Raw genomic sequence first — 23,951 nt, 5'->3', positions numbered from 1 at the left:
ACCCCCAAACCCCAGCAGTGCAGGGTCACCCTCCACCAGGCCCCCACTCATGTCACCCACCACCCCCACCCCCCAGCCACCAGGGGCACCCTCCACCAGGCCCCCACTCATGTCTCCCACCACCCCCAAACCCCAGCAGTGCAGGGTCACCCTCCACCAGGCCCCCACTCATGTCTCCCACCACCCCCACCCCCCAGCCACCAGGGGCACCCTCCACCAGGCCCCCACTCATGTCTCCCACCCCCCCCAAACCCCAGCAGTGCAGGGGCAGCCTCCACCAGGCCCCCACTCATGTCACCCACCACCCCCACCCCCCAGCCACCAGGGGCACCCTCCACCAGGCCCCCACTCATGTCTCCCACCACCCCCACACCCCAGCAGTGCAGGGTCACCCTCCACCAGGCCCCCACTCATGTCTCCCACCACCCCCACCCCCCAGCCACCAGGGTCACCCTCCACCAGGCCCCCACTCATGTCTCCCACCACCCTCACCCCCCAGCCACCAGGGGCACCCTCCACCAGGCCCCCACTCATGTCTCCCACCACCCCCACACCCCAGCCACCAGGGGCACCCTCCACCAGGCCCCCACTCATGTCACCCACCACCCCCACACCCCAGCAGTGCAGGGGCAGCCTCCACCAGGCCCCCACTCATGTCACCCACCACCCCCACCCCCCAGCCACCAGGGGCACCCTCCACCAGGCCCCCACTCATGTCTCCCACCACCCCCAAACCCCAGCAGTGCAGGGTCACCCTCCACCAGGCCCCCACTCATGTCTCCCACCACCCCCACCCCCCAGCCACCAGGGGCACCCTCCACCAGGCCCCCACTCATGTCTCCCACCACCCCCAAACCCCAGCAGTGCAGGGGCAGCCTCCACCAGGCCCCCACTCATGTCACCCACCACCCCCACCCCCCAGCCACCAGGGGCACCCTCCACCAGGCCCCCACTCATGTCTCCCACCACCCCCACCCCCCAGCCACCAGGGGCACCCTCCACCAGGCCCCCACTCATGTCTCCCACCACCCCCAAACCCCAGCAGTGCAGGGTCACCCTCCACCAGGCCCCCACTCATGTCACCCACCACCCCCACCCCCCAGCCACCAGGGGCACCCTCCACCAGGCCCCCACTCATGTCTCCCACCACCCCCAAACCCCAGCAGTGCAGGGTCACCCTCCACCAGGCCCCCACTCATGTCTCCCACCACCCCCACCCCCCAGCCACCAGGGGCACCCTCCACCAGGCCCCCACTCATGTCTCCCACCCCCCCCAAACCCCAGCAGTGCAGGGGCAGCCTCCACCAGGCCCCCACTCATGTCACCCACCACCCCCACCCCCCAGCCACCAGGGGCACCCTCCACCAGGCCCCCACTCATGTCACCCACCACCCCCACACCCCAGCAGTGCAGGGACAGCCTCCACCAGGCCCCCACTCATGTCACCCACCACCCCCACACCCCAGCAGTGCAGGGACAGCCTCCACCAGGCCCCCACTCATGTCTCCCACCACCCCCACCCCCCAGCCACCAGGGGCACCCTCCACCAGGCCCCCACTCATGTCACCCACCACCCCCACACCCCAGCAGTGCAGGGACAGCCTCCACCAGGCCCCCACTCATGTCTCCCACCACCCCCACCCCCCAGCCACCAGGGGCACCCTCCACCAGGCCCCCACTCATGTCTCCCACCACCCCCAAACCCCAGCAGTGCAGGGTCACCCTCCACCAGGCCCCCACTCATGTCTCCCAGCACCCCCACCCCCCCAGTCACCAGGGGCAGCCTCCACCAGGCCCCCACCCATGTCTCCCACCACCCCCACCCCCCCAGCACTGTGGGGCACCTGCCAGCAGGCCCCCACCCATGTCCAATCCATGCCCCCCTGCACCTGGGTCCCAACATTCCCCAATCATGTCCGTAATGCCCATCCTCCCCTGCCAAAAGGCCCAACCAACTATCACACCCACCCACATATCAAAGGCAATTACATGTTACACCCCCAATTTAAATAATGCAATTGAACACATGTCTGTCACACACAATGGCTGCAAGTGAATGACAAAACACCCAACATGACATGCCTGAAAGCAATGAGATGATACGACACATTGAAGAATAAAAAAAAATATGTATTGAACAGCAAGTAGAATGGAAATGAAATAAGAAAAAACACAAAGCAAATCAAACAAAACAAGATGAATGTCCAAGAAAATTATCTGAAAAATTAAAATAAGCCAATGAAGAACCATGAAGAAGATCATCCTGGGTCCATGAGCCCAACCAAATTAAACCTAACTATGACTACTAACTAAAAACTGAACTATATACAAAAAAGTGGTGCATTGTCCAATCGCAACCAAAAAAAAATTCAAAAAAACAAAGGAAACCTAACCCTAACTATACAACTATATACAAAGGCAGCGGGCTATTCGGACGGCTCACTGGTTGTTGTCATGGGCCAGGGCATCATCGAACTCCTGGTCAATGGCTTGGAGGCGGGCATGTTCCCTGGCCCCGAGGTCCCGCAGGGATAACGCAGTGTCAAGCTCAAACTCCCTGCGAAGACCCTCGAGGCACTCAGCCCGCCTCAGCGCCCTCCGCATGGAGTCCTCCGCCCTGACCATCGTGAGCCGTTCCTCCTCTGCCCGCTGCCGCTCCGCACCTATCCGCTGGCACAACCGCTCCCACACGGAAGCCACTCCCATTCCAGGGTTCTCCTGCCCTCCGGCCGATGCCTGCACCCCTGATGTTGATGGCCCCGAGCCATGATGCCTCCCACGTTGAGCCTGCTGCTGCCTCCGACGCAACTGCCTGTGCCAGCACGACGGCATCCAGGCTGATGGAAACCACCGACGCCGTTGTGCACGTGCCCTGCCCGATGATGCCGTCACATCCTCCATCTGCTGGGGTCCAGTTGCTGTGGTGTCCACCCCTGCTGGATCTCTGACTCCCGACTGTGGCAGGGATGGGATCCCCACCGAGCTGGCTGCATTGGTCGGGGCAGGTCCACAGGGGGCCCTGGTGGCATCTGGGCTGGAAGACGGCAAGGAGAACGACTGGTGGATAGCCTGCACAGAGGAGGAGAGGGCCGCCACATTGGCCAACACATGCAGGAAACCCCCGAACATGGCCGATCCCAATTGGGCCACGTCGGCACGGTGCACTTCGTGATGACGTGCGTGCTCCTCCCGGGAAGCACGCACGGCATCACGAATCACAGCCGTGCGCATCGCGACCCCAATCAGGACCTTCTCCGCACGGCCAGGGGTTCCCACGTCCGCAGGTGGAGGGGAGTCAGGTGACATGGACATCCCCTCTACCTGCGGACAGGCCTGGGACGGGGCATCCCTGCTGGTGCATGGTGGTGCACTCACAGGGTCAGGGACAGCGACATGCACAGGCCCCTCCACGGTGACCTGTGCTGCCTCCTGCCCCTGGCCCTGGACTGCACCACTTGCACCAGCAGGGATGCCCCCACCAGGCCCCATGTGTGCCCCAGTGGCGGCCTCCTCCTCCTCTGTGCAAACCACCAACCTGGATGGCTCCTCACCGTCTCCCACCGTAGCAGGCCCCTGTGGGGGCTCACCCACCCCTTCCGCTGCAGCCGTGGGGGCATCCCCGCCGCCTTGCTCCACAGCGCCGTCTCCGCCCTCTTCTTCACTAGCCGCTGCGTAGAGGGAGACAAAGAACACAAGCATCAGGGCACTGTACAATGGTCCCCTAGACAGGAAGCAATAGCAGATGAGCACCACTGTCAAAGTACACTTCCATCATGTCCCTCCACAACACATGGGTCAGTCCAGGCAAAACACACACAGTAACAGGCATGGTGCATGCCATGGACATTTCCATGCATGTCCAATGGACTCTTGAAACATTCAATGATATGTAACTCACATGCATCATGGCTCATGCCTATCACATGCACACACTTCACCTCAGTCACATCCATCTGGCCCCAAACACACCAAACACAGCGGATACAAGGGTAATTTGGCTGCTTTACTGAATCTGTGCATTGTCACACACATGTGTCATGCATCCATGGCATGCACAAGTCACAGACACGCAGGTCAGGCACACAGACATGGCTACCATATATGTACCTGGCATCAGCACCCATCCCTCACCCCCACCCATGTCCAGGTACAGAGACTGGCATGCTCTCATGTTCAAAATCTGCATAGGGCTCCCCATGCGGCATTTCAACACATGCAACAACCATGTGCATCACACATCACTGGTCGCACATGCATTACCATGATGTCCCTGCACACATACATGCATACATGGCCTATGGCACACATACAGGCAAGTATCATAGAACCAGCACACCGCAACATGCCCTGTCTCACACAGTAATGCATGGACACTTACCGCTCAACTCCAGACGGGCCTCCCTCTCAAGGATCTGGGCGTGGAGCGCTGGGCGTACGCGTTCCAGGACCCTCATCTGGATGGAACTCATGCGGCCCCGGCCCCCCTCCACGAGGCGCCGGGCCTTCACAAGGGTCCTGGACCTCAAGTCCTCCCAGCGCTTCTTGATCTTCAGGACGTCGCGGGTTGCCACCCCCTCCGCGTTGATGGCAACCACACAGTCGGCCCAGATCCTCTGCCGTCCTTCCTTGCTGGCGCGGGACGATCCAAAGAGGGCATCATACTGCCCCAGGACATGCTCCACCAGGACACCAACTTCGGTGACAGTGAAGCTGGTGCCCCTCTGCCCCTCTGGCCTGGGGTTGCCACTGGTGCCAGATGTGGAAGTGCCCGACATGGCAACCCCAGAGGCAGGTGTGGGTGGGCAACTGGGTCCTGGGGCTGGGCTGTGGAGCGATGTAATCCCAGTCGGGAGTCTTCAGTTCCAGCAGGGGTGGACACAGCAACTGGACCCCTGCAGATGGCTGATGTGCAGGCACCAAATGGCAGGGCACGGTGGCAGCAGGCAGGCAGGCAGGCAGGCAGCAGCAGATGGCACGTGGGAGGCTGCTCGGGGCACTGGGGGGCAGTAACTCGGCCTTCTGGGCAGGAGCATGGTCTTCCGTGTGTTTTCGCGTGGCCAGCTTGATACGGAGTGATTTGGCACGTGAAAATCCTGCACGTCAGCGTGAAATCCGAGGAAAGGCCCTTAGCGCGTAAGCGCGTCAGCACGCATACGCGATTCTATTGGACCAGAGTCCCTCAGCGCGTAAGCGCGTCTGTGACGTGACCCGCACGGGTGTTCCCCACTCAGCACGTGATGACGGGGCACACGTGGAGATACTGCACGTCAGAGTGTCATCGCGTGTAATTGGACAAAAGTGCGCGTACACGCGATTGGCCTATGTACGTGTATTTAATGGGTGCGCGGGCACTTACACACGCAAGTACGTCAGCGAACCTGTATCCCGTGGTGCGTGTGAATTTCCACACGCTATTGGACTGGGAACTGGATTCCAGGGGTGCGCGGGTCACACGCTGTATCCCGTGGTGCGTGTGAATTTCCACACGCTATTGGACTGGGAACTGGATTCCAGGGGTGCGCGGGTCACACGCTCGCCTAGAACACGCGCAAAGCATAAATTTGCGGACTTTAACAATAACAAGCTCAGACGCCAGGATGAACATACCGTTCCTAGCAGCAGTGGCAGTGGGCTACCAAAGGAGGAGGAGGAGGATAGTCAGGGCCAGAATATTCACACCCAGAACCAGCCTTTTCGGGATGCCTGATGACCAGGTGTATGGGAGGTACAGGTTTCCACCACACATTATACTGGACCTGGTGAGTGAGTGGGAGGATGACCTCACATCACCCACCCTGTGCTCCCAAGCACTCAGCCCCCTGGAGAAGGTCCTCAATGTACTGCACTTCTTAGCCACTGGATCATTTCAGCGGACAAGTGCCATAGTGGGTGGGGTGTCACAGGCCACCCAGTCACGCTGCCTACACCAGGTCTTGAACATCATCACTGCACGCCCATCAGTCCGCAGGCACATATACCTGCCCAGAACACCTGCAGAAAGGCATGCTGCCGCCCTGGATTTTTACGCTGTGGCACGATTCCCCAAAGTGCTAGGTGCCATCGACTGCACCCATGTGGCTCTACGTCCCCCCAGGGCATCTGAGCACATCTATAGGAACCGCAAGCACTGGCATTCCATCAACGTGCAGGTAGCATGTAATGCCAAGGGAATCATCACCTCAGTATATGCCAACTATCCCGGCTCCACCCACGACAGCTTCATTTACCGAATGTCCACCCTAAGCCGGGACCTAGAAGCTGGGCGGCATGGCGATACATGGCTGCTTGGTGAGTATGTATGCCACTGCACATGCATGCATGTTGGATACTGAGCAAGGTCACAACCCCACCAATGATACCAATCACCACCTCCACAGGGGACAGTGCCTACCCTCTCAGCCCACACATGATGACGCCAATTCGGAACCCCACCACGCCACCCCAGGTAAGATATAACACAGCCCACATTACAACCAGGGGCATAGTGGAGCGCACATTCGGAGTGCTAAAGTCACGCTTTCGCTCCCTTGACCGTTCTGGCGGGCAGCTGTTATACGCTCCCCCAGTAGTGTGCAGGATCATAGTGGCAGCATGTGTCCTGCACAACGTTGCAACACGCCGGGGCCTGGCCGTGGACATGGTGGTGGCCCCACATCCCCAACCACTTGCACAGCCGCTGCGCATGGGAGGGGAAAGGGCACGGGGGGAGGCAGCCCGTACACAGCTAGTGGCTAATTACTTCACATAGAAATCACACCCCTGTGGAGTGCACACTGCCCTGGCACATTCCATCTGACAATCAATGATGACTCAACCTGACACTGATCCTGAATGTCTGGAGAATGAACCGGGAATACCATGTCAGCCTGAGATTGTTCACCTGGAAGTGTCACAATGTGTGCATCCCTACCCACACAGACACCACCAATGCAGTTTTGTGAAGTTACACATTGAAGCAGCTAAAATGAATACCCACTTGCAAAATGCAACAAGAGGACAGTGCCATGTCAGCCAACCCAACCCCAGAACCGCCACACGACACACCGTGCCATGTCATGCTAATTGCAGGTAAACAAAGTAATCCCCACAACATGACATCAGTCTCACTATGTACAGTGGCACTATTAGAAACCTGCAACACCTGAAATGCTCACAGCAATGCCGGACCAACAACATACTTGAGCACGTAGTACCATTAACATGACATCACAAATGTTACATATTAGTAGTCTCACCACCTGGAAATGCCTGCACTCCCACCACTACCAACTGTGCAGTGTTGTCGCCATGTAGAGTTGTAGGTGCACTGCTGCCAACATGGACCCCATCTCCAGACTAGAGGTCCTTGTGTGGACATGAGGAAGGGACCTGCAAATTGGGAGGTAGACACAGAAGAAGAGTTACACATCAATGCAACATGCAGTGTACAACACAACAGCAATATGCACTAGGAATGTATACACAGTATTGACTACAGACTGCCCACACAGCTCATGGGAGTCCAACGTCACTGTGTAATTCACTGTCACTTGGGCACACCCTTTGCAAGCCCATGGAAACGGGAAGCAGGAGGGGTGTGTGTGACTCAAACCCAAGCATCTGAACCAAATACATTACAAGCCTGCATGTGCCCAGCCACAATGCAGCGTATGCCCACAGGAACCACGGAAGCCAACAGATCATCCCAAAAAAATTGGGAATAAAAAATAAATAAAAATAAAAATAAAAATAAGAAACAATCAAAAATGGCCATTGATGGGCCCGGGGGGGTTGGGGAGGCCACCCAGGAGGTCCGAGGACAGGATGCACACCAGAACCCACCTGCGTGGATCCTGGGAAGATAAAACACCTCCATGGGCTCATGGCCCACACGGCTACCCTATTGTGGGAGTATCACTGCTGTCGCTATTATCACCCTGTGCAGCTGCATCCGGAGGTGGTTGCACTATGGGAGGCAGCCCACGCAAGGCCCTAGTCTGCTCCTCCATGGCTGCAAGCATGCGGGTGTGGTAGGTCTGGTTCTGGAGGATGAGTGTGCGGAGGTCCCCATGCAACAACTCACGGGATGCCCGGACCTCCGCCCTCGTTGCCTGCATCTCAGCTGAGAGCGTACGGGTGAGACGCTCCAGCTGCTGTTCTGTCCTTTGGTGTGTTGAAGCCTCAAGCTCAACAAGAGTCGTCCTGAGGTGAAGGAGCTCCTGCCTCAGGGCTTCCCTGTGGCCCTGGGACTCAATGGAGATGGCCTCCTGCAGAGTTTCCAGTGCCGCCCGCCTGTCCCTGTTGGACCCCAACATGTCCTCCCTGTGTGACTGGCAGATGGAGTCGGTTGCCTGCTCTAGTCGCTCCATCAGCCTTTCTGGGGGGACAATGGAAGTGGCCACCCTATCCATGGCCTGAGCCATCATCTCGGATGATGCAGCCTGTTGGGTTGCCATACCGTAAATGGATTGCTCCCATGCGGTATTGCCGGGTGGCGTACGGCCACCACGTCGGCGGGCACCACACCTGTCTGGGGCAAGGCGAACTGCGCCTTGCTGTGCCGGCACTGCCTGAGGCTGCAGGACTGCATTCCCCCTCTGATCTGCTGGCCCAGGAACAGGATCAGATGTCGCGGAGTGTGACCCTGCATCCGTAACCACCGAAGGCGTAGCTGCCAACACTGACATCCCCATGGAGGGTTCTGACCCTGGTGCAGGTGGGTGAGACAGAACAGAATCCCTCCCTGGAACACTCACCTGCGACGGCACGTAGGTCTCATCCGAATCAACACCTGAGTACAGCTCGGGGGAGGTGCAGCCAGAGACACCCCTTGAGAGCACGACCTGCAGCACTTGTGGGTTCTCCCCCACCACCACACCACGTCCCTCACTGGTGGTTGGTCGGCCCTCGGACCCCTCCTGGGTCTGCACCATCTCCACAACCCCAGCAGTATCAGGTGCGTCTTCCCCTGCAAAGACATGAAAACAAAGAAATGGAAACAGGCATTAGCACCATGGCACACATTGAGGGCTGAGAAGCAAGAGAACCAGTACTTGATTGACACATGTCCCACATGACTAAAACCCTCCCATGCATGCACCCTCACTGCGTATGAAGTGCAGGCAAATGGCACACACTGATGACACCAAGATGGAAGATGAACACATTTTCTGCATGCTGCCTGGCAGTGGCATCACACATTGGCCTGTGATTGGCAGGTGAAACACACATGCCATCACACAGATGGCATGTACCATTGCTATTGAGTGAAGATGGAGAGGAGGGCAGCACCTATTCATTCAGTCCAGTTCCCGCATGTAATTGCTTTTCTAATTCTAACAGGTCAGATTTATCACCTGGAGCTGCCAGTCTGAAATGGTCCAATTGCACAGGGACATGTGTGTACAAATGATATCCAGGTGACAAAGTCACTCCACTTTACCATACCCATGTCAGACATGTGACTAGTGGACAGCGACATGCCTAGTGAAAGTGGTGGAATGCAAACAAACTGACTGAATGAACAGTGTAAAAGAAGCAAATATGTTGTGGCAAGGTGACACTTCAAGGGCAACTGGCGTGCAGTTGGGCTAGATGTCTACTGTTGGCAGAAGGGATACTGCTATGGCCAAATGCAGCTGCGCAGGAAGGATTGCATGAAGCACATGGCTGACCCATACGACTCAGGCGCACACACTCTCACCTGGCACCCGAACAGAAGCCCTCACACACACACCATGCACATGGATGACACACACATGCATGTGCACTCACCGGACAATGCCTCGTAATCAGCCAGATCTCCCACGCCTTGGATCTGTTCCTCCGTGACGTAGGTCCCAGCGACTGACTCATGTGGAGTGAGTTCCATGTCTACTACTGGAGACCCACCTCCAGTCACTAGAGTTGCGGCATGACTTGAGGCCAGCTTACTCTTTGCCCTGCGCTTTAGGTCATTCCAGCGCTTATAGCAATCATTGGCTGTGCGCCTCACGATTCCAAGGGCACTTACGATGTCCGCAACGGTCTGCCAGTGTGCCTGGCGTTGTGCAGGTGTGGTCTTGGATCCTGCAACAATGACCATCTCGTTGTCATGTCCGGACACATACTCGACAAGTGCATTCAGTTCGTCATCCGTGAAGCTGGGCTTCCTGGACGGGCCGGACTGTGTAGCCGTGTCTGGGGCATCAGCCTGTGCCGGACGAGCACTCTTCCTCTTCCGCTTGGAAGGTGGTGGTGATCCTGAGTGTCCTGCGCCGCTCTGGACACTAGGGGCAGGAGCCCTGGTGGACTCTGTATCAGGAGTGTGGGATTGCACACTCAGCATGGGAGTTGGTGCAGGCATTAGCTCTAGTGTGATGGTGTCAGGGGGAATGTCAGCAGCATGGACTAGGACCGACACTGTCCTGGCTGGGTGTGTGAGGGCTGGGGTGGATGGAGCCGCAGCTGCCCCTGCAGCCTCTCCGCCCTGCCTCCTTGGTGCAGCAGATGACCTTGCTGCCCCAGATCCACGTGGCATGATGGCATCAACGTGCACCAGCGCACGTGTCGTAGCCCTGCTGACCTGGAAGTCAGCCATGGAGTCAGCCAGGTCTGGTGCCACAATGGGCTGGTCCAACAAGGGCTGAGCATGGATGGTGTCAGCCACATCAGCCTCAATGGGAGGGGGGGAGGGGGGGGGATTATGGGTACCCGTGACTGGTCCTCCACACATGGGGGGACAGGCTCACCCTGCAAGTTACGACCACGTCCCCTACCGGATCCACCACGGCCACCACTTGTGGCTCTTCCACCTTTGCCACCCTTACGGAATCCTCGCCTCCCAGCCATGGCACTGATGTTAATGTGCGTATGGGAGTGGATGTAGACTATTGTCCTGGGCAATTGGGGGTCAAAGGGGTTGGGTACCAGATGGTAATTGTACCCTAGTGCTCTAGCAAGGCTGAATGTAACCCCTAGGGAAAGATGACGGGTCACGCAACGCACAGGAGGCCCAAAAAAGGGAGATGACGTGCACGCAACCCCTCCTAGACCACGTGTGCAGAAAGAAAAACCTGCACTACGCTGTGGCACCCAGAAACACAAGAATGAACGTATGCGTGTCACACGCAGCCTAGAATGACCTCTGAAGGGGTAGGCTACACACGGGGCAAGCACAGATGTTAGATACGTGCGTGACTCACCGTCTGCCTGGTAAACGAGCGTGTAAAAGGAGCACGTTTGGTTGGCAACACCCCCGCCAAAAGAAGATTTGTACGCTGTCTGAGGAGACAGGACAACAGTAGAAGGGAACACTGTTTGAGGGAACAGGCCCAGGTAAACCAGTAAAAGAGAAAAAAGAGAAAAAGCTGTCAGAGGTAACAGGGAATACGAACTAGAAACGCCGTGAAGTAAATCGCGTGTGAAACGACAAGAAGTACAGAATTCACCCACTCGCTCTCCACGAAAAGCACGTACAAGGAAAACGTGTTCTACACGTACCTTTTATACAGGCCCACACGTCCAGCGTCACTTACGCGGCGTGTACGCGCTAGGGCCATTTCCACCTATTACATGCTTTGTCACTTCTGCGTGTAGGGCATTTCCACCAATTACACGCTTTGTCACTTCTGCGTGTAGGGCCATTTCCACCAATCACACGCTTTGTCACTTCTGCGTGTAGGGCCATTTCCACCAATCACACGCTTTGTCACTTCTGCGTGTAGGGCCATTTCCACAAATCACACGCGATTACACTCTGACGTAGTGTCTTTCCACGTGTGCTCTGTCATCACGTGCTGTGTGGGAAACACCTGTGCGGGTCACGTCACAGACGCGCTTACGCGCTGAGGGCCTTTCCTCAGTTTTCACGCTGACGTGCAGGATTTTCACGTGCAAAATCACTCCGTACCAAGCTGGCCACGCGTACGCACACGGAATACCACGCTCCTGCCCGGAAGGCCGAACTACTGCCCCCCAGAGCCCGAGCACGCTCCCACCTGCTGCTGCCTGACTGCCTGCTGCCCCTGCACTGCTGGGGGGTGGGGGTGATAGGGGACATGAGTGGGGGCCTGGTGGGGGCTGCCCCTGCACTGCTGGGGGGTGGGGGTGGTGGGAGACATGGGTGGGGGCCTGGTGGAGGCTGCCCCTGCACTGCTGGGGGGTGGGGGTGGTGGGTGACATGGGTTGGGGCCTGCTGGCAGGTGCCCCACAGTGCTGGGGGGTGGGGGTGGTGGGAGACATGAGTCGGGCATGAGTGGGGGCCTGGTGGAGGGTGCCCCTGGATGGTGGGGGGTGGGGGTGGTGGGTGACATGAGCAGGTGTGCAGGGTAGTCCCCTGTTTTGTGGGCTGCCTGCAGGGGCCGTGGAGGGTGTACAGGGAACACCTGTGAGGACCCACCCAGCCTAATCGCGTGTGTAACTTCCCACGCACCCCTGTAATACACGTACCAAGCCAAATCGCGTGTGAGAATTCCCGCGCATACCTGAAATACACGTACCCTGCTGAAGTCGCGTGTGGAACTTCCCGCGCACCCCTGAAATACACGCGCCCAGGCTATTCGCGAGTGGGACTTCCCGCGCACCCCTGAAATACACGTAGCACGCTGGGAGACATGAGTGGGGGCCTGGTGGAGGCTGCCCCTGGTGGCTGGATGGTGGGGGTGATAGGGGACATGAGTGGGGGCCTGGTGGAGGGTGCCCCTGCACTGTTGGGGGGTGGGGGTGGGGTGGTAGACATGGGTGGGGGCCTGGTGGAGGCTGCCCCTGGTGGCTGGGGGGCGGGGGTGGTGGTAGACATGGGTGGGGGCCTGGTGGAGGCTTCCCCTGGTGGCTGGGGGGTGGGGGTGGGGTGGTAGACATGAGTGGGGGCCTGGTGGAGGCTGCCCCTGGTGGCTGGGGTATGGGGGTGCAGGGAGACATGAGTGGGGGCCTGGTGGAGGCTGCCCCTGGTGGCTGGGGGGTGGGGGTGGTGGTAGACATGGGTGGGGGCCTGGTGGAGGCTGCCCCTGGTGGCTGGGGGGCGGGGGTGGTGGTAGACATGGGTGGGGGCCTGGTGGAGGCTTCCCCTGGTGGCTGGGGGGTGGGGGTGGGGTGGTAGACATGAGTGGGGGCCTGGTGGAGGCTGCCCCTGGTGGCTGGGGGATGGGGGTGCAGGGAGACATGAGTGGGGGCCTGGTGGAGGCTGCCCCTGGTGGCTGGGGGGTGGGGGTGCAGGGGGACATGAGTGGGGGCCTGGTGGAGGCTGCCCCTGCACTGCTGGGGGGTGGGGGTGGTGGGAGACATGAGTGGGGGCCTGGTGGAGGCTGCCCCTGGTGGCTGGGGGTTGGGGGTGATAGGGGACATGAGTGGGGGCCTGGTGGAGGCTGCCCCTGCACTGCTGGGGGGTGGGGGTGGTGGGAGACATGAGTGGGGGCCTGGTGGAGGGTGCCCCTGGTGGCTGGGGTGTGGGGGTGGTGGGAGACATGAGTGGGGGCCTGGTGGAGGCTGCCCCTGGTGGCTGGGGGTTGGGGGTGATAGGGGACATGAGTGGGGGCCTGGTGGAGGCTGCCCCTGCACTGCTGGGGGGTGGGGGTGGTGGGAGACATGAGTGGGGGCCTGGTGGAGGGTGCCCCTGGTGGCTGGGGGGTGGGGGTGGTGGTAGACATGGGTGGGGGCCTGGCGGAGGCTGCCCCTGGTGGCTGGGGGGTGGGGGTGGTGGTAGACATGGGTGGGGGCCTGGTGGAGGCTGCCCCTGGTGGCTGGGGGGTGGGGGTGCAGGGGGACATGAGCAGGTGTGCAGGGTAGTCCCCTGTTTTGTGGGCTGCCTGCAGGGGCCGTGGAGGGTGTACAGGGAACACCTGTGAGGACCCACCCAGCCTAATCGCGTGTGTAACTTCCCACGCACCCCTGTAATACACGTACCAAGCCAAATCGCGTGTGAGAATTCCCGCGCATACCTGAAATACACGTACCCTGCTGAAGTCGCGTGTAAAACTTCCCGCGCACCCCTGAAATGCATGCGCCCAGGCTATTCGCGTGTGGAACTTCCCGCGCACCCCTGAAATACACGCGCCCAGGCTATTCGCGAGTGGGACTTCCCGCGCACCCCTGAAATACACGTAGCACGCTGGGAGACATGAGTGGGGGCCTGGTGGAGGGTGCCCCTGGTGGCTGGGGTGTGGGGGTGGTGGGAGACATGAGTGGGGGCCTGGTGGAGGCTGCCCCTGGTGGCTGGGGGTTGGGGGTGATAGGGGACATGAGTGGGGGCCTGGTGGAGGCTGCCCCTGCACTGCTGGGGGGTGGGGGTGGTGGGAGACATGAGTGGGGGCCTGGTGGAGGGTGCCCCTGGTGGCTGGGGTGTGGGGGTGGTGGGAGACATGAGTGGGGGCCTGGTGGAGGCTGCCCCTGGTGGCTGGGGTATGGGGGTGCAGGGAGACATGAGTGGGGGCCTGGTGGAGGCTGCCTCTGGTGGCTGGGGGGTGGGGGTGATAGGGGACATGAGTGGGGGCCTGGTGGAGGGTGCCCCTGCACTGCTGGGGGGTGGGGGTGGGGTGGTAGACATGGGTGGGGGCCTGGTGGAGGCTGCCCCTGGTGGCTGGGGGGCGGGGGTGGTGGTAGACATGGGTGGGGGCCTGGTGGAGGCTGCCCCTGGTGGCTGGGGGGTGGGGGTGGTGGTAGACATGGGTGGGGGCCTGGTGGATGCTGCCCCTGGTGGCTGGGGGGCGGGGGTGGTGGTAGACATGGGTGGGGGCCTGGTGGAGGCTTCCCCTGGTGGCTGGGGGGTGGGGGTGGGGTGGTAGACATGAGTGGGGGCCTGGTGGAGGCTGCCCCTGGTGGCTGGGGGATGGGGGTGCAGGGAGACATGAGTGGGGGCCTGGTGGAGGCTGCCCCTGGTGGCTGGGGGGTGGGGGTGCAGGGGGACATGAGTGGGGGCCTGGTGGAGGCTGCCCCTGCACTGCTGGGGGGTGGGGGTGGTGGGAGACATGAGTGGGGGCCTGGTGGAGGCTGCCCCTGGTGGCTGGGGGTTGGGGGTGATAGGGGACATGAGTGGGGGCCTGGTGGAGGCTGCCCCTGCACTGCTGGGGGGTGGGGGTGGTGGGAGACATGAGTGGGGGCCTGGTGGAGGGTGCCCCTGGTGGCTGGGGTGTGGGGGTGGTGGGAGACATGAGTGGGGGCCTGGTGGAGGCTGCCCCTGGTGGCTGGGGGTTGGGGGTGATAGGGGACATGAGTGGGGGCCTGGTGGAGGCTGCCCCTGCACTGCTGGGGGGTGGGGGTGGTGGGAGACATGAGTGGGGGCCTGGTGGAGGGTGCCCCTGGTGGCTGGGGGGCGGGGGTGTTGGTAGACATGGGTGGGGGCCTGGTGGAGGCTGCCCCTGGTGGCTGGGGGGTGGGGGTGGTGGTAGACATGGGTGGTGGCCTGGTGGAGGCTGCCCCTGGTGGCTGGGGGGTGGGGGTGCAGGGGGACATGAGCAGGTGTGCAGGGTAGTCCCCTGTTTTGTGGGCTGCCTGCAGGGGCCGTGGAGGGTGTACAGGGAACACCTGTGAGGACCCACCCAGCCTAATCGCGTGTGTAACTTCCCACGCACCCCTGTAATACACGTACCAAGCCAAATCGCGTGTGAGAATTCCCGCGCATACCTGAAATACACGTACCCTGCTGAAGTCGCGTGTAAAACTTCCCGCGCACCCCTGAAATGCATGCGCCCAGGCTATTCGCGTGTGGAACTTCCCGCGCACCCCTGAAATACACGCGCCCAGGCTATTCGCGAGTGGGACTTCCCGCGCACCCCTGAAATACACGTAGCATGCTGGGAGACATGAGTGGGGGCCTGGTGGAGGGTGCCCCTGCACTGCTGGGGGGTGGGAAGGGTGGTAGACATGGGTGGGGGCCTGGTGGAGGCTTCCCCTGGTGGCTGGGGGGTGGGGGTGCAGGGGGACATGGGTGGGCGCCTGGTGGAGGCTTCCCCTGGTGGCTGGGGGGTGGGGGTGGGGTGGTAGACATGAGTGGGGGCCTGGTGGAGGCTGCCCCTGGTGGCTGGGGGGTGGGGGTGATAGGGGACATGAGTGGGGGCCTGGTGGAGGCTGCCCCTGCACTGCTGGGGGGTGGGGGTGGTGGGAGACATGAGTGGGGGCCTGGTGGAGGGTGCCCCTGGTGGCTGGGGGGAGGGGGTGGTGGTAGACATGGGTGGGGGCCTGGTGGAGGCTGCCCCTGGTGGCTGGGGGGTGGGGGTGGTGGTAGACATGGGTGGGGGCCTGGTGGAGGCTGCCCCTGGTGGCTGGGGGGTGGGGGTGCAGGGGGACATGAGCAGGTGTGCAGGGTAGTCCCCTGTTTTGTGGGCTGCCTGCAGGGGCCGTGGAGGGTGTACAGGGAACACCTGTGAGGACCCACCCAGCCTAATCGCGTGTGTAACTTCCCACGCACCCCTGTAATACACGTACCCAGCCAAATCGCGTGTGATAATTCCCGCGCACCCCTGTAATACACGTACCTGGCCAAATCGCGTGTGATAATTCCAGCGCACCCCTGTAATACACGTACCCAGCCAAATTGCGTGTAAAACTTCCCGTGTACCCCTGTAATACACCTACCCAGCCAAATCGTGTGTGATAATTCCCGCGTACCCCTGTAATACACGTGCCCTGGCTAATCGCGTGTAAAACTTCACGCGTACCCCTCTAATACACGTACCCTGGCCAATCGCGTGTTAAACTTCCCGTGTACCCCTGTAATACACGTACCCTGGCTAATCGCGTGTAAAACTTCCCGCGTACCCCTGATATGAACGTTACCCGCTTTGCGTTCCTTGTTTGGCAGCCCTGTAAACTGGTCCAGGGTTAGCGCAGCCCTTTGCGATGATTTAGCGATTTTGATGGCTTTTCCTTGCGCGAGGGCGTTCTTGGGGGCGTTACTGGCGCTGCTGCAGGGTCGCTGCGATACTCTGCGCCACGGCTGGTTTGGGAGCCTAAAATCCATGAATACGCTGTGCGCGGAAATCGGTTTTAGCGCACGTGCCTGGCGCAGACAATCGCACGCGGACACTCTGCGCCAGCCGCTTGCGACACTTTTCTGCGAAATTCTATGAATTACCCTGTCAGTGTTTTAAGCCAGATCCTTCCTACTTCTGATTGCATTAATATGTGGTGGTATTATTATACAATGTGAAGGCATTGATGAAGAAGCTGTCTCTTTGGATCATATATCAGACATGCATGTCTGTGTAGGGCCCATAGCAGCAGCATCTGTCCCCATAGGGAATGGATCAACAGGAGGCATCTCATCAGAGCACAGATCAGGAGAATAATTCTGTTTAGTATCACAGAAGTGGAGCACAATACTAAAGTGGCTTATTGGGTACAACTGACCTCAGCACCATACAGATAGTAAATTGATACCCAGGTTTCTGACTTGGGATCTGCAGCTCTCAGCATCCTGCAGGTATGTCATTAGGTACCACAGACCTCGACATCCTGCAGGTGCCTCCTTAGAACCACAGATCTCAGTATCCTGCCAGTATTGTGTAGGTTATGAAATAAACATAGTCTGTGTGTGAGACTGTGTATGACACTGTGTGTTTGGGCATACAAGGGATTGTGTGTTTGTGGGTACGTGGCTACGACTGTATGCATAGTGTGTAGAGCATATACAGGCTGGGGTCCGGGAGGTTGGTGAACGCATGTGAATGAATGTGGGCGGTAGGAGGGACAGTGTGCTCAGTGGAATTAAGATGCTGGCAGTGAAGGTCAATGCTGGGACATATTGGCACAGCCAGCATAGACATGTTTCCTAATTACCACTTTAGTGGCTATATGGTCAAATAAAAAAAGTTGAGTGTTCTTAAATGGGGATATGGGCATATTTTGACACAGGGAGTTTGCACAAGTCGTTTTACAATGGCATTATTGGCATTATGGGGCACAGCTAGCATGAAACTGTATTCTTACACTGGCATGATACTAGCTTCTATTGTGGGCAAAATACATCATGACAAAGCGTAGGTACATTCTCCTGAGTACTTTTGGTGCCCTGACAACTTGTTGGATTTGCTCATGTGCTCTTCCCCAAAAAAGGTAGCTGTCGCATATTAGCATATTTACTTTTTACATTGATTATTAACTGAAAAATAACCACATACCCTAATACATTATATGTCAATTTAACATATAACAGTCACCCAGTAAAACATACGGATCTACAACATTTCTTTGACTTTATTTGGTCAAATTACATTAAGCAAATTTCTTTACACTGATTTATTTTTACTGGAAAATGCAACAGGGTTTGGGGGTGGGAGCGACCCCCACACAACCCATACCTACACACTTACCCACCTTTCTATTTTTTTGGCAACATCTGTTTATTAGGTTTTAGGAAACCAGATAAGGGAACAGTACAGGCAATATTCATCATTAGGGTACAGCAGCCGCCCAGCCTGAGCCCTCCTACTCCATACCAAACAAAACACAACTTGGCTCCACTACCCGAACACACTTCTATCCGGGTTCACTATTAAACACATTACGGGGTAAAGGCACCATAGGTGCCCTTAGCCCCCTTCCTATATACCTGACCCAAACCCACCATTGATCTGTTGTGCAATAAACAAAAATAAGGTAAAAAGTAATTCGACAAAATGGTTGGTCGAAAAAATTGGGGAATACCTAACATATAATAAATAATAGTCTCATCAAATAAAGTGCAAGTGTGACAGCAGCCTGAGAATTTGCATCTGATGACAGAAATGGTATAGACATTTTTTATTGTCAGATCCTGGAGATTTTTTGGCGTCTTCCTCAATTGCCAGCTCGAGGCTAAATGGGAGGAGAGTCCACTGGTTGGCATATGCGGACGACCTAGTTCTTTTGGACAGTTCAGCGATTGGTCTGCAGCAGCTTTTGTCCAAATTAGGGGAATACGCTGCACAAAATGGGCTGCTAATCAACCCTTCAAAATCCAAGATTCTTATCTTCAAACATCGCAAAACAAATCTGGGCTCTAGGAAATGGGTTTTGGACGGAAAAGCAGTCCCCCGGGTTGAAGAACTTACTTATCTTGGATATGAAATCTTAGCTTCCCCTTCTCAGAACAAAGTGTTTACGGTTACTCTGGACAAAGCCACAAAGATCATCGCTCAAATGAAGAAATTGAATGGTACAATTTGCAAATTCTCTCTTCTTCCTCTCGTCAAATACTACACGGCCAAAGCAGTCCCGGTACTTTTATATGGCCTAGAAGCAAAGCCTCTGCTCTGGCATTACAACTGGGACAAAGTCGAAGGGCTTCTGTGGAAAAAATAATTAAACCTCCCAATGTGTACCCCACTAGTGAGCCTCAGATTTGAGTTGGGTCTCACCTCATTGGGTTGTCGAGCCGAGTGGAAACTTCTCTCCCTTTATCGTGAAATAATAACAGCCAGTCAGTCCACTCTCTACTTCGATGTAAATGAACATCTTAAAAAAACAAAATCAAAGCAACTCAACGGTCTGAAAAAGAAAGTGGGAGGCATCTTTATTAGGCTCGAAACAATGCCAGAAATCCTCATCTGCAACCCAATGAAAGTAAAAAAGCTTTTGGAAACAAAAGACTGGATCACTACCATCGACGGAGTAAGAAATCTTAATCCCCCAAATCTTTTTCTGAAAGTAGAGAGAAAACTGGGCTCTCTTCCTCGTTACCTCCAAAGGTTTCCAGATAGAGCGACAAGAAGTAACTTCATGAGATTAAAACTCAACATCGGCCATTCGGGAGAAGTACTGGCTAGAAGATACCAGGCTGACAAAGCTATTAAACTTTGTAAACATTGCGATCCTCCAAGCCATCAATCCCTCAAACATTTGCTAATGGAGTGCGGGGGCACTTGGGAAACAAGATTGTCGTTGCTTGGAAGATTTGTGGCTAAAGAGGAGAGCTTAATGTGTGACCTGTTCTGGGACAGACTGATCGCAGGCCAAGAAATCATGCTCACGGCTACAATAGTAAAAGTTTTGGAAACATTTTCCATACTCTTAAGTTCAAAAATCATGAGCCAGTCGTATGAGCAAAATGAGGGCCCCTTTCAGTCTTAGCTAGGTCGCCCCTGGTTATCTCTGGTCATCTTTGGTTTCATATCGGGTTTCTTATTTTTGGCTTTGTACCAAGGAGATTTCTTTCTTTTTTTTTTTTTAAAGGTTTTTCATTTAAAACCAAAACAAATAAAAAATTTAAAAAAATAAAGTTATTGAAAATTGTATAGCTCTAACTCCTGCGTGCCTTATCCCAGGTAACAGATAACGTTACCTAAACTCCACATAATATTGGCAAAAGAAATGGGGCAGAGTGGGACATGGAGATATAAAAGTGGGGCGTAATGCTTTTATGCCTCTAATTTCCACTTTGGCTCATTTTGCTTTAGTAAAAAGGCAGAGGAATAGCAGGGAATGGAGATCAGACCTGAACAGATTTGACCTCCTCTGTCTTGTCAGCGTGTTTCGTTTGACATTTTCACAGCGTTGTCAAATGGATGGGTTCCTATGGAAAACGTAATTTGCAGGTGATGTTTATTTTATTGCAAGACGGTGAGGAAAATGAAAGAGTAAACGTGAGTTTGCCTTGCTTTAAACTTTCAGTTTCCCCATCATCTTCTGAATGTTTAATATGGCATGCTGGGGACCCAAAAGCACGTAAGTACAAATGGTTTTGGTCCCCGGCACGCAATTTAAATTCAGTTTAAAATGAGGCTGAACATATACTAAAACTTCGTGGGTATGATTGTCACGTCGCCATGTGAAAATCTGTCCATCCTCATTCCTCCACCGGCATCATAGTAGAGGCCAATGGCAACAGATTTAGCCTTAATTTAGAAACAAAGGATCTAGCCATTGACCATTTTATAAATGATAGATACTTGACACTGCTTTCCAACAATTTCAAAAGTAGACTCTGTCTCACTGAGGAATTTTATGTTTCAATTTCTTCTCATTTTAGTGAGTAGAACATAGAACACTGTGTTTAATAAGATATTCTGCAGAGTGATGCATCAATTCACGGTTCGGCAACCAAGTAGCCAGCACAATTATCGAAAATTCGTGTGCAACATGCTTTAGTGTAGGAGTCTTCGATCACTCTTTATGTAAAGCCGGTGCTGAGGCTCTTCTGAAATGTACCCACAATATAAGGGATGGGAGCCTAATAGCACCACCAAGATATTCAAGCCCCACTTCTAGGTGCATTTGGTAAACAGGCACTGTTTGTGGAAGTTGTAATATTCACATTTAAGACATATTCTCCTTAGTTTGTGATAGGGGAGCATTAGAAAACACTATCATGCAGGATATCTGGTAAACAAACAAGATTTGGCTTCACAGACATAACTGAATGGCTTGATAGGCAGCCCTCCAGCCCTAAAATGGTACACTTAATTGGACGTGCATAATTAATTGGGATATCTGTATGGTTTGGAAACTAATATGTACACATTGTGTAGCTATGTTACTAACAGAAACTCCCAGATATTGAAACATATTGCCTGACTCTACCTGGACCTGATTCCTTGTATTACCTCAAACAAGTGATCTTCTCTCGACTACCCTACCCCAGGTATTTAATTCTCCTGAACAGCACTGAGATAATCTAAAGATCATGAGATATGACAACTTGGTTCTCTCCCAGGCTGCAAAGAAGGAAATATAAGTAAGTCTACTGGTGGACAATAGCAGACAATGATGGATCAACTCACTCTCCCCTCATTGGTTCCACGTACTTGATATAAGTAATAAGCTAGACTTCACCAGCATAAGAAGAGTAACAAAATGTTAGGATCTTTAGATAGGACAGGGAGAGTGTATCTAGAAGGAGGTACAGTGCACTGCTATACGTTAATAGTCTCCCATTTTTCCAGGGAGTCAAGTGTATGACCATTCATCAAGTCCAAAACACAGTTCCAATAAAATTCCAAGAACCATAGCCAAGGGTGCCATTCCATAGTAATTAGTTGATGATTGACCAATGGAGTATCTATAGAGAGGTTTAGGAGACAGAAAAACAACGATAAAAGTGATTTAAGGAAGTCTGTTAATAAAAGCCAAGGAAAGATCCGTACACAATCCAGGTGAGCAGACCAGGATCTGAAGTCTAGATGTCAAACAGGAGTACAACAATGAGATGCAAATGCCACCCAACTGCCATGGTTTGTTGCAAAGAAGGCAGTGTGTAATTAATGTTTTTATGGCTGTGGTCAGCAAGATTGTGTGTCAGGGCAAGCAGCAAGCAGGTTGTCAAGTGATGCATGCCACGCATCCTCCTGGGAAATCTAGTTGGCCCTCAGTAGTGGTCCTGTATTTGCCACTGCAGGTGCTACAAGTGTGGGCGCAATGCTGTCAAGTTCTGATACCTTCTTAGCCATGCATTGACCATGACTCTTTTCTACCCATTTTAAGTAATCATTCAATATCATTGTCGTGCTCTTATGTATTATATTGGTATTTGCTGCACACATTACATGGCACTTTTCGTCCGGTTTTTCAATGACCTACAATCCTTCATAAATTAATTATATTTTTAGGCAATTTCTGCAGTGTGGATGGGGTACAACTGATAAGCACTACATTGTAAGAATACTCTAATGCCACTATCTGATGTTTAACTATACATACTGTATCCTTTGTGGCTGCCAGTAATACTTGAGCCAATTTATTACCATCCAGGGAAAAAGGGGGGTGCCAGTATGCACACCTGTGATACACCATATTTAGTTTTAAAATGTTTTTTACCTCACCATTTTAACCATACTTAGCCAGTGAATGTATATCAGAATACATATTGATCAAAAGGCTAATTAATCTCCTTGGCAGACCAGAATCATGAAGAGAGGGACCCAGGAATGGCCCTTATCTCCCCTTTGCGATTGTCAACCCGCAGAATGAACACTGAAAGGTGTAACTCGCTTTTTGGGCAGTCACCGACTGCACAAATTGTTAAGGATTTCAATCAGGCACACACACAGGTCTCGCTTGGCATGTAGTGCGCAATGAAATACTTATTTATTTGTGTCTATAAGTGCAATATTCTGAATGATATACCACTCATATCACACCTATCTCAAAATACCCCCCAGGTCACAGTGGACCAGGAATCAGGCTAGTTTGTAAAGGTAAATATTTATTTATGTATTCCAACTTCAAATCACACAATTCAATATATATATATATATATATATATATATATATATATATATACATATATTACATGGCCACGGTAGTGGCCATGTAGTTATGGTTAAGTTGGTGTTTCCATTGGAAGAGCACTTTTTGGGCGGCTTATAACTTCGCTCTGCCTGGACGAATCCTCACCAAACTTTGCAAAGTATTTGGGTCACTCGGAATTATTTTGCAAAGTTTGGTGAGGATTCGTCCAGGGGGGGCAAAGTTATAGGGGGGGTCCCAAAACTTTTTTTTTTCCCATAGACTGAATGGGAAAAAAAATGTGCTCGCGTCTACAGCCCAAACCGCTGGACGGATTGTCACCAAATTTGGACCAGGAGCAGCGGCTTCGTCCTGAAAGCGTGCTTTTGCAAATTTGGTGAAAATCCGTCCAGTAGTTTTTTTAAAAATGACCAAAAAGTAGGTAAAAAAAAATTGTGATATCTGTGTCCGATTTGCGGACACACTTCCCTTTTCGGTCCGCAGACAGTGTCCTGATTGGTCCATTGACTTGTGTGATGTCCGCGGACATGCGACGTGTTCGCTGATTGGACGGCGTGGAGCATGAAGCGCGTCAGATTTTCGGTAGCGCCCGCCATCTTGGATTCGCAGACGTCCGCGGACAGCGCGGTGAAACTTTGTTCAAAATTTAAGTGTGTTGGTGTGTAGGAGTTTTTGGGGAGGGTGGGAGTGTATGAGATAGGATGAAAGTTGTATTTTTTATGTGTTAGACGTTCTTTTTGTGTTCGATTTGTCTGCGGACATCACAGGTGTTCTGAAATGTTCTAAATAAACTGAATGGGGGGTGTTCTGAGGACTCAATATGTGTCCGTTTTGTT

The sequence above is a fragment of the Ambystoma mexicanum genome, chromosome 5p (assembly GCF_040938575.1).
Source record: "Ambystoma mexicanum isolate Mex_15411 chromosome 5p, UKY_AmexF1_1, whole genome shotgun sequence".
Taxonomy (NCBI): domain Eukaryota; kingdom Metazoa; phylum Chordata; class Amphibia; order Caudata; family Ambystomatidae; genus Ambystoma; species Ambystoma mexicanum.
This window is presented reverse-complemented; position numbering follows the sequence as displayed.